The following is an 11,226-nucleotide window of genomic DNA, read 5'->3' as shown; positions in this document are numbered from 1 at the left end:
TATATCAGTATTAATTTTTATCCGTTCGAATATTCTATTCGCGAATTCTATCGAGCGATTCAACGTTTTCCAATTCCTTTTTAAAATGTTACTGTACAATTTTGTAATATTAATTTATTAATTATTGTTATGATTATTATTACTATTATTATAATTATGGCAATGTTGTATTCTTTTGATACTCGTGATTCAGTGTTTCATTCTGTTGTTGTTTCTTTTTTTTTGTGATCTACCAAGGACGTGCACGTTATTCTCGTTCCAACGATAATATTATAAAGTTGAAAATGTTGCAAGGAAAATGTAATTTTTCTTTTTTTCTTTTTCTTGCCGAGAGAGACAAAGAAATAGAAAGAGAATACCATACGAATAATAATTTTTTAGCATTTAATATCCCACGTGCCGTGCTCATTTCATATACAAAAAGCATGGTGATTAATCGAACAGTTTATAACGAGATTCCTTAATGGATGTCCAAGAAGTTCAAGGCGTTTTAATGAATAATAAATCTCGTAGCGGTCATGTAAATGAAAGCGGACGATCGTTTCGACAGGTCACACAGTTTTTCTGCTCACTTTAAAGTCACCCTTGCGAAAGAAAAAGCTTCAATCTCTTTCTATCTGTTTTTATCTCCCATTCTCCCTTCTTCTCTCTCTCTCTCTCTCTCTCTCTCTCTCTCTCTATCTCTCTTTCTTTTTATTTCTATTTCTCTCTCTTTCTCTCTCTTTCTCTCATACTCTCTTTTTTTCCCGAATACTTTTCCTTATCGTCAAAGTGTTCCAAATCGTTCACATTGTTTTACGCTCTTTTATTAATTTTCAATACCTATTTGTCAAAGAGAAATTACTATATCCCAATCCTCTTTAATTAATTAATTGTATATACGCAAATATATATTTTGAGAAGATATGTTTGTTATGAAATTATGGTATTTTTAATTTGTTTATTGATTTATAGCATACTGATATATATATATATATATATATATATATATATATATATGTATAGTATTAAAATTAAATTAAGAATATTTCTGTGTTATACGATTTGTTTAATTATTTTCATCGAGTTTCATTGCAGCTGAAAGATTTATAATTGTAGAAAAGAGAGAATGAGTTGTTACGAGCATACTAAACGAAATGTTAACTTGAAATAGAAAGAAATTCGTAAATATCGTTTAATTTCAAAGGATAGGGAAACGATATAACCCAGTTTAAAAGAGTCTCATGTGCAAAACAAAACGTGAAAATTTATTTCAATCCGCGATATATCTTTTGTCACACTTGATGTAGATTTTATAGCTTTCTGTCAAGATCCTATGCTAACAGTTTGCTTCGTCTACGTCATCGTTTTTGTTATTGTCGTTCGTACGACGACGAGTATCTTTAGTGTATAATTCAGAAGCTTTCGAAGGAAAAGGACGGTTCGCTGACTTTCAGAAGTATCCTTGGGAAATGGAGAAACGAGCTCTATCGTTTTCTTCCTCCTTCTAGTATTATTTCTCTCGAAATACACCTAAGCGAATCGTATAAACTATGAGACGACGATATATTTCTTATGTATGTATACAGCTTGACCCATATTAGTACGATTTTAAATTTAATCGAACAGATGGTTAGACAATAACTAACGGATATCGAGTGAATTAGTATCGAGTTGTAAATTTATTCTAAAATTATAAGAGATTATATATTTCGTCGCGAGAAAAAGTAGAATGATAAAAACGTAGATGTATTAATACAATACGTATATATTCCTTGTATATACATTAAATGAATATAACGTGAATAACAGTGAAGTACAGATATGATTATAGAATATTATTTAATCGAACATATTTGTTAAATAAAAATTTGAATATATGTATATATTAAATAGATATATGAAATGTATCAACGTAATAAGTTAATTTTTTTTTTTTTTTTAGTTTCGTCGGAGATAAATACAATTCGAATGGATTAATTTAGAAAGACAAGGAACGTATTAAAATTGATCATCGTTTTATCACCCGTCTTATCATCGTATACGTAATATTAATACATATAAATTACAATAAATGTTTTACGTTCTTTTATGTTCACCGTTTATGGCTGTATCGTATTGCTGTTATTATCGTTCCATTTGTGCCGTTACCATCTTGCTTTTCGTTGTTTGCCTTCAACTTAGGCATTACGACGTGCCCTGGATGCACTTTGCCGAGTCATACGCTTGCGAGAGAACACGCGAGCTTCAGCTCGAGTTACGAGAGTAACGATTAGAGTCGGCCCATTCAAGTAGCTGTTTCGTCCGATGAAATCGCGATCATAGAAAATTAATAAAATACATTTATGTTAGGAAAAATTAGAAACCGACGCGTTTTTCTCTTCTTTTTTCTTCTCCATTTCTTTATTTTGTTTTTGTTTTCATTTTAATAAAGTATAATAATCCAATCTTTTTAAACGTTCTTGTCAGCGGACTGCTTATTTTTCTTTTTAATTTAACTTAATTAAACCTTCGAATGTCACGTAACGCGATAGCGTTTTCGCATTCATGTCGAAAAGTGTCAGACTGTCGGACTACGTTGCGCAATTGATGGTGCATTTGACATGTGTTATAAAAGAAAGAAAAAAAAAAAAAAAAGAAAGAAAAGAGAAAAACAACGCTATGACATTTTTCGACATGAATTGAAATAGGCATTATTGTACCTCCTCTCATTTTTCAACAAAATTTTTTCAAAGATTCCTGACACTGAAACAGTAGAAACAGCGATGAGAACCAAGCATTGTTCTACGGTGGGCTCAATTTGAAAATCGAGGCCCGCAGTAACGTAACATTAAATACTTAATATATTAATAAAAAGATTTTTTTTGTGACATGATATTTGTTATTTTCGATATCGATTAGCATTGAAATATTTGCCTTCTTTTTTTTTAATTTAATTTAATTCTTATTAGTAAGACTTTTTATGTATATACAAGCACGTATGTTTTTGTCTTTTAATCAAAAGAAATCAAACAACTGTTTATTTCTAATTAATGAGATATTTGGCTCCGTTTTTCATTAATAAATTTTCTAATATTGGGAGTTATATTTGAAACCGCTACTACTCTAATACAATGTTTCATTCGTTCGTCATTAAATCGTAGAGTCTTTTTTTTGAGTTGATAATATACCGTATCTTTTGTTACAATTTGTATACTTGAACGAAATACATATCGCGAGTAAGTAATTTTCAATGGAAATTGCTTGAATTTTGAAGCTTTGACCGAACAAACAGAAAGATAAGATATACATAGATCTGTATATATATATATATATATATATATATATATATATATATAAAGAGAAAGAAAGAAAGAATAGAGAAAGAGAAATAAAAAAAGAGAGGGTGGTATAAAAGAGAAAGGATGAACCAGCGAATATTGAACTAGTCATGTCCCTGACCTACCTAGCAGTCTACCAACAGCTAGTACACCAATCGAAAAGTTTAGACAAGCTTGTACCGAGTTAGGATTAGATGATTAACCCTTAACATTTTGAATAAATTACGGCAGCACGAGCATGTACCATCGTAAAACGTCCTTTTTTCTTCTTTCATCTCTCTCTCTCTCTCTCTCTCTCTCTCTCTCTCTCTTTCTCTTTCCAAATCGACATAGTATTATTTAAAATTCAATGTGAAACTCTCATAAAATTTTATATATAAAACGGATACCTTCATTTTCAAATATCTCTTTTATCCTTTCCAATGGCGATATTTCTCGCGAGTTTATTTCATCGAAATAGCGAGAGAAACTATCGACTATCGTTAAAAGATTCGAGAACAGAATGGAACTGACTATTTTTTATTAACGAGAATGTGAGAACGAACGCTTTCGTAGAAATTTTTAATCGGTTTCATAGAGAACCATTCAAGATATACATACTCGGTCGGTTAAATCTATTGTTCTAGAGATTTTAATTAGTATCATTTTTTCGTGTGTCCAACGGACACGCTTGAGAAAGCTTTTAGAAAATATTCTACCTTTTCTTTTCTACGTAGACGAAGCTTAACGCTTTTTCCATGCACACGTTTGAATCCCTTCCAAGTGGAAGAGTTATAAATATTCAAAAAGCCAGTCATTTTAAAGCCTAAAAAAAAGACAGAAAAAAAGAAGTATATAATAGTTTATATATATGTGTGTGTGTGTCCGAAAGTATACGCTAAGATTATTATTAAAATCTAATGATTTTTTCGAAAAATCCCAGAACATGTTAATTTTCTTTTCGAGGAAAATAAGTCTTTATCATAAATTCACTTAAGCGGGCCTAACATCTTTAGTTACATATCATTTGAAAGATCTTTCAATTCTCTTTACAATGCTACTATTTTTGAAAATTTTAGGTTTATAAAGCATTCCGAGAAAATACGTTTCTAACAATCAACTAGGGAATACATTCGGTTTTGAAAACAAATTTTATTTTATTAAATGTTTAAAATGTTCTATCGACCTTCATGCAGTAATAATATGTGTATGCAGTATATATTGTTTATGTATGCATATGTATGATAAAGTAGATTTTTCTCCAAAGCTAGATCATATTCTAGCCGTTTCCATGGTAGTATGACATACGTATCACGATTCATCGACTAGAAAATAAAATGTGATGTTCTTAAGAAAGCATACTTATGCTTTGTAGATAGAAAGAAAGAAGGGATAAGACGCATATCTATTTTTCGTTTGAAAAGAAACATCAAATTTAGCAGCATTGAGATAAAGTGCTAGTCCGATTTATTCCATTTTGTTATTCTGTATCAAAACATAAAGATTGAGATAGAGAGATAGAAAGATGAAGAGAAAAAGATAAAGAGATAGAGAAAGAGAAAGAGAGAGAGAGAGAGAGGAGAGAGGAATAGAGACAGAGAGAAAGCTTTATGAACAGTTACATACAATTCTCGAGTTCGATCAAACGTATTGCGAGAGGTAGAAAATATACTCGTAGCTGTACGATTTATGTAGCTATATGTTCTACGTGTAACAACGAGGTACAAGAGAGAGAGAGAGAGAGAAAAAGAGAGAGAGAGAGAGAGAGAGAGAGAGAAAGAGAGCAACAGAGAGAAAGAGAGAAAGAGAGACACAGAGAGAGAGAGAGAGAGAGAGAGAGACAGAGAGACAGAGGTTAACTCTACGAGCCGCAACAATGGATATCACGGACAAAGACTAGGAAAAGAGAGAGAGACAGAGGAGAGAGAGAGAGAGAGAGAGAGAATGAGAGAAATAGGAAAAGGGAACGAAGGGTAGACACAACTGTTAACAGTTCTGCCAACTCCAGATTAATTACTAACTACCCAATTAAGAACTCTTCGTGTTCCATCGCGAGAAATCATAATGGTTAAGCAACAACCATTTAGCTATCGTAGACGACAAATTGTAAGCATTCATTCTCATCAATTTTTCTTCATCATCGTCAACATAACTTGGTTTCGTGTTAGGAAACTCTCTTTCGTTTTAATTATAAGTTTCTATCGCTATTTACGTACATATGTATGTTCTATGTATAATATAATAAGTTAAAGAAATGTTTTGAGACTTTTTTGTAATTGAGGTAATTTATTTCAAATCTATTAAATGTAAAATCTTAGAAACTTGTCGAACAATCAAATTAAGTAAAATTTTTATTTGTTATATGAAGTTTGTGAAAAATTAAAAAAAAAAAAAAAATAGACGTATGAAAAAAGTGATGTCGATAGATGATTAGTTAGTGAGATTTTGAAAAAATGTCTGATGATTCATACAGTCATATTCTTTTTTTTTTTCTTTGGTTGAAGATAGAAAAAAATGTTAGAGGAAGAAGATAAGCGGTGCAAGGTGGATTACATATTTATAATCAGATTTTTTTTCGCGAAGTATAACAATACATGTGTATGTGTACTTGAAAAAAAATAATGCATGTGCGTGTGCATTTGCGTAAAATATGAACATATTTGTAGGTATATATATATATATATATATATAAAAAATAGATTTTTTTTATCAATTCTTCATGTACTTCACATAATATAGTTATTTCTTTATATCTAAACAAGATTTTTCATTTAAATTAGGTTTAAAAAAAGTTATTCAATTGCAATTAGTGCCCAAATGTTTCAGTAGCTTTGATTGTATGCCTTTGGTTATTTCTCTCTCTCTCTTTGTCTCTCTTTCTCTCTCTCTCTCTCTCTCTCCCCCTCTCTTTCTCTATTTCTTTCTCTCTTTATACGACTTTCAACGAACGAACGTTAATTATCGTACGATACTAATTTTCTGAGGCATCGGTGCCGAAAATATTGTAGTAATTGATACATTCATTACGTAGGATGATCTTGTTGATAATAAATCCAAATAGATCAATAAGTTTATACAAATATTTCTTTGTACATACATTTGTCGTACAAGATGTATTAAATATGTAGAATCATTCTATATACAGTGAAACTAAATTAAAAAAGTTTGCAAACGTGTATTCCGCTTGATCTTCTTTTTAAATCACGTCGGTATTTTTTTTTCTTTCTTCGAATTCGCGAATTGAACATTCTATGAATTATAATTTTCCAATATTAGAAAACTTTTTATTTCATATAAAGAATCGTAACTCCTTACAATTATTCTATTACGATTATCACAAATATGTACGAGCTTATAATTACATAGTATTTTTCTTTTATTTGATAAAAACTGCTAGGACGCAAAAATAAAAACGCGTATTTGTAAAAACATTTTCATTTCCTTAATATAATCGAATAACTCATAAAATATATATGCTTTATTTGTATCTCCATTGTTTTCTACATTAAATTTCGTAGTAAGAAAAGTAATCGAGATTGTATTATCGTAAACGGGCTTCTGCCTATTATCTTTTTTAGAATAGATCGATAATTTGAAGAAACTGATAAAGAAGATAGAATCGAAGTTGGGTTCGTCATCATCGAAAACATCGACTCGAACGCAAATTTCATTTATTTTCTTTACCTTCAATCTTACGTCTTTCCTGTATCTATTTCCATTGGTCCCCCCTTTCTATCCCTTTTCACATACACATACACATACATAACTTCGTCGTACAGTCTTTATTAGAGTAACAGAAGCGGAGTAACTCCATTATACGATCTTTATTATAGTGCCAGTACACTGGTGCGGTAAATTTCGTAGAGAAACGATAAACTACGTTGGCTTATACACGCTTCGGAAAGTTTCTCTTGCAACATGAAGCAAGAGGAGAGAATGAGGAAGAGGAAAAGGAAGAGGAAGAGGAAAAGGAAGAGAGGATAGGAGAAGAGAAGAGAAGAGAAGAGAAGAGAAGAGCTTCGAACGTGTTTTTACGCGGGGCCAGCGAATTAGGCTAATTTTCAAGAGTCTGCTATCGACGTTGCTTTTAATGAAACTATTAAACTTAAAATCCCGTACCTTATTTTGCTTACACGCTTTCAAAGGAAAAGCATCTAGATTTACTAGCTTTCCTACCTAATGTCGTGGATATAGTCGAATTTTTTATATTTACGTCACGTGTTTGCTTGTTCATCATGTATGGGTTATGGAATGAGGAAATTAGAAAGACAGAAAGAGAGAGAGGGAGAGAGACATATTACAGACGCTTTAATTAGTTATTAAATATGCTAGGGAAAGAGCGTGACTCCTCATTTTTTAGTCTCTCTTATCGGAAAGTCGAAAGGGAGAGAGAGAGAGAGAAAGAGTAGGAAACTTACCCATGCATATATATATATATATATATATATATATATATATATATACACATACAAAGATGTTACAAAACCGGTACACGGTCAAAGCATGCATCCAAACATTACGAAAGCTAAGGAGAATGTTACAGTAGGACAAACAGCAGGAACCTAGTAGAAACCAGGAAGTTAGCGAGAAAGGAAATAAATTATAATTGCCTGGAGGTCACCTCGAGGATATCTCCACGATATTCGAGTTTTTTCTTGGAAGCAGAAAAAAAGACATGCGCGATATATATTGTACCTACTCTAAAAAAAACGTAGCTTCACATGAGAGAAAAAATATTCTTCTTGAGTAATTTTGCAAGAGAGAGAGAGAGAGAGAGAGAGAGAGAGAGGGAGAGGGAGAGAGAAGGGGGAGAAGAGTGAAGTACTAGAGCAATCTCTTCTCTTTGTTGTTGTCTCTTTTTATTCCCCCTTTTTTCTTTTTTTTTTCGTTTTTTCTTTCTCGAAATATCGACATTGATCGAAGTTACAACGACGGAGGTGAAACGACTGACTGATTGACTGACTGCATGTTGCTTTTATTTATGAGATCAAGCGTCGGAAATAAAAGATGAAATGGGTCAATTGTTTCATCGACGATGGATCTGTAGCCAATAGCCAAGAGGACATAATGACAGAGCTACGTGCGTTCTTGTCAAATAACGACTAATAAAGCTCATCGACGCTAACGAAGCTTTCCAGGTTCATTAATTATAACCACATCGTGTTTCCACAATGATGGCTTCTCTCGAAAGACAATGTAGGAATTGTCGAGATCTAGCACGTTACCAAATATTATTGAAACAAAGAAGAACATTCGACTTACTAACACGTTCACGAATTTGTATATATTCGAGGTGATCATGACTAGATATATGTAGATACGTATGTCGCTATGTAAACGTCACGCAGCTTTCTTTTTCATTTTTCTTTTTTTCGTACTATTTCGTAATATAAATCATTAATGCAAGTTGAACGATAAATCGTATTTTTCGCAGACGCTTTCGACTGATTAAGGTCACCTTCACGTAATAACAAAGTATACGCATTTGTTTGAAGATTAAAATAAAAGATTTTAATGGTCCATCGTGTAGGTGGAAAAAGGAGAAACAAGAAAGAAAAAGGGAGAACAAAAAAGGAAAACAGATATTTTGCAAGGTGAAAATTTACTTTCGCAGAGACGATTATTTCCCCGTAAGGATTACCATGTGAATTTCGAACATTTCACTAAAGAACTCGCACAATGCTCGTGGAAAGAAGATTCGTGAAATCCCACTGGGTTGCCGGGCGGCCATTAATCCGAGGGTAAGGCTCGTCCCATGGACTTTTATCCTGGGATTTTCAGGAGAGAGTAGAAAACTACAAAGACAATTTGTTTCTGAAAGGTTCAATTCGTTATAGTAAAGTAGTAAAGTACGATGGAGTAAAAAGAAAAAAACGGGAGAGAGAGAGAGAGAGAGAGAGAATAGAAGAAAAAAAGAAGAAAGAACACTTTTTATAGGTACAATGACAAGGGCAGAGGGTCCCACGTAAACCGAGTTTACGATACTTCATTGAATGCGATTTTGATACCACTGCTTGAAGATCCAAATGCGTTGAAATTCTCACTGAACGAATTTCAATGAAATCCTAGTGACTATTACCGGAAGGAGAAGGGAAAAGATGTACGTAGGAAAGGGACGACGGAGATAGACGGTGATTTCCTTCTCAAATTTACTTTACCTCCGAGGATATTCACATGACTTTCTCGAAACGATTCCAGTCGCTCTATTTTCACGAACGGCACGTATTCGAAAAATGCATCTCATTTCTACGGATTTTCTTATCGATTCGACTTTCTCTCGAAACGATTTTCGAAAAGAAATGAAACTACATAGAAAACGTTTGAGATTTTTATATTAATTTGGAAAGTCGATAATCGAAAATTCTATAATCTTCTCTATTAATCGTTCCTATAGACGATGATTCTGTAATTTGTTATGTACACGACAATCGATATATCGAATATCTATTCAAATATTCTGTCTGATTGAAAACAACTGTTTTCACTGATTCTGAAACGAATGTTTCCACGTTACTATAGAATAATATAAATATGACAATGTTACATGGATCGAAGGTTGATCAAATTCTCTTTTTTTGTTAACCATATGATTCTCAACATTAAACATTTCCCCATTATTTAAGTTCGCTAGCCACAATTCCGTGCACCTTATTAGAAACAATAGTAAATACAGTTCAAAAGATACGGATAATTCCCACAAATAGCGAGGATTTCTATCCCTACCTATTTTACCAGAATAAATAAGGAGAAAGAGAAGTCAGCTCGCGAGTTTGCATTTGCCCACTCCTGATGTAAATTAGTCCGATGCCCTTTCACCTCTCTCTTTGCCTTTTTAAAACGCTTAAACGAAACTACTAGTTACGATCGTTGTTAAAAGATTTTCTTTCTTTTTTTATCGTCAAACTTTTTAAACAATTCTTTAAACTAACAAACGTTGAAAAATCATTAAAAAACAATTAAAAATGTAAGCTATTACTTTATATCATTTCTATGTAAAATTTTTCATGTTATTTAAATAGGTATAAATATTATTAAGGTTACATCAAAACTATATTATTTTAATAATTTTTTACAGATGGATAAATTTCAATGTTCATTCTCATCGTATGTCACTATACACTTGTTGCGAAATGATTGACCAACATTGCCACATCCGTTTACACTTTTCTCGTCCTCGTGTATTATTGCTAGCGTTCTATAATATTTGAACGTGCTCGAATAATATCATTAGCTAGCTTTATTATTGCTCTTCATTCGGAAGTCAAATCTGGACAAAAATAATATCTTCTAAAAGATTAATAAATTTATTATTGTTCGTGTTAACACTTGATTAAAATTCAATGTATATATATATATATATATATATATATATATATATATCTATAAAATTGATAAAATTTGAAAATAAACGTGTTTGTATGACACGGTAGAGTATCGATTTCTTGACAACACTGATTGTAAGTTATTTTCACACTAAAAGCAGATAACGATTTACATGCGCATAGCACGTTATTTCAAATAAAAAGGAGAAAAAAAAACCGGCGATATTACACTATACTATAAAATGAATTTAGCAAACGTATTATTCATATAAAAAAATTAATCGCACACAAAAAAGATTATCTAAAGTATCTAAATCATTAATGAAATCTAGATAGATTCTATGTAATGATAAACATTTATTATACTTTCTCAATCGTTTTGACAGTTCAAACCGAGAACATAGCGAAATCGTAACTAGTTTAGATAGACTACGACGTCACGGCAAGACAACAGAAGTCTCTACAATTAATTGGAATTAGTCGCTCGACAGCACAGTATCTATTTTGACTTAATAGTCTTGGTCTTTACGTTCCTAACTTTCACGATAACTTCTCACCCACAAGAGACAGACGGACGGACAGATATATATATATATATATATATATATATATATATATATATATAT

At 31.9% G+C, this 11,226-nt stretch overlaps 1 protein-coding gene across 5 annotated transcripts in view; it reads left to right on the top strand.

Moving 5' to 3' along the window:
* LOC122630191 (AF4/FMR2 family member lilli-like) overlaps positions 1 to 11,226 on the top strand; it is a 110,914-nt gene that overhangs the window by 33,579 nt on the left and 66,109 nt on the right. The gene's annotated exons all lie outside the window — the stretch shown is intronic.

Source organism: Vespula pensylvanica, chromosome 6 (assembly GCF_014466175.1).
Source record: "Vespula pensylvanica isolate Volc-1 chromosome 6, ASM1446617v1, whole genome shotgun sequence".
NCBI classification, from domain to species: domain Eukaryota; kingdom Metazoa; phylum Arthropoda; class Insecta; order Hymenoptera; family Vespidae; genus Vespula; species Vespula pensylvanica.
The sequence above is the reverse complement of the archived record's forward strand: the minus strand, read 5'-3'. Positions and strand labels throughout refer to the sequence as shown.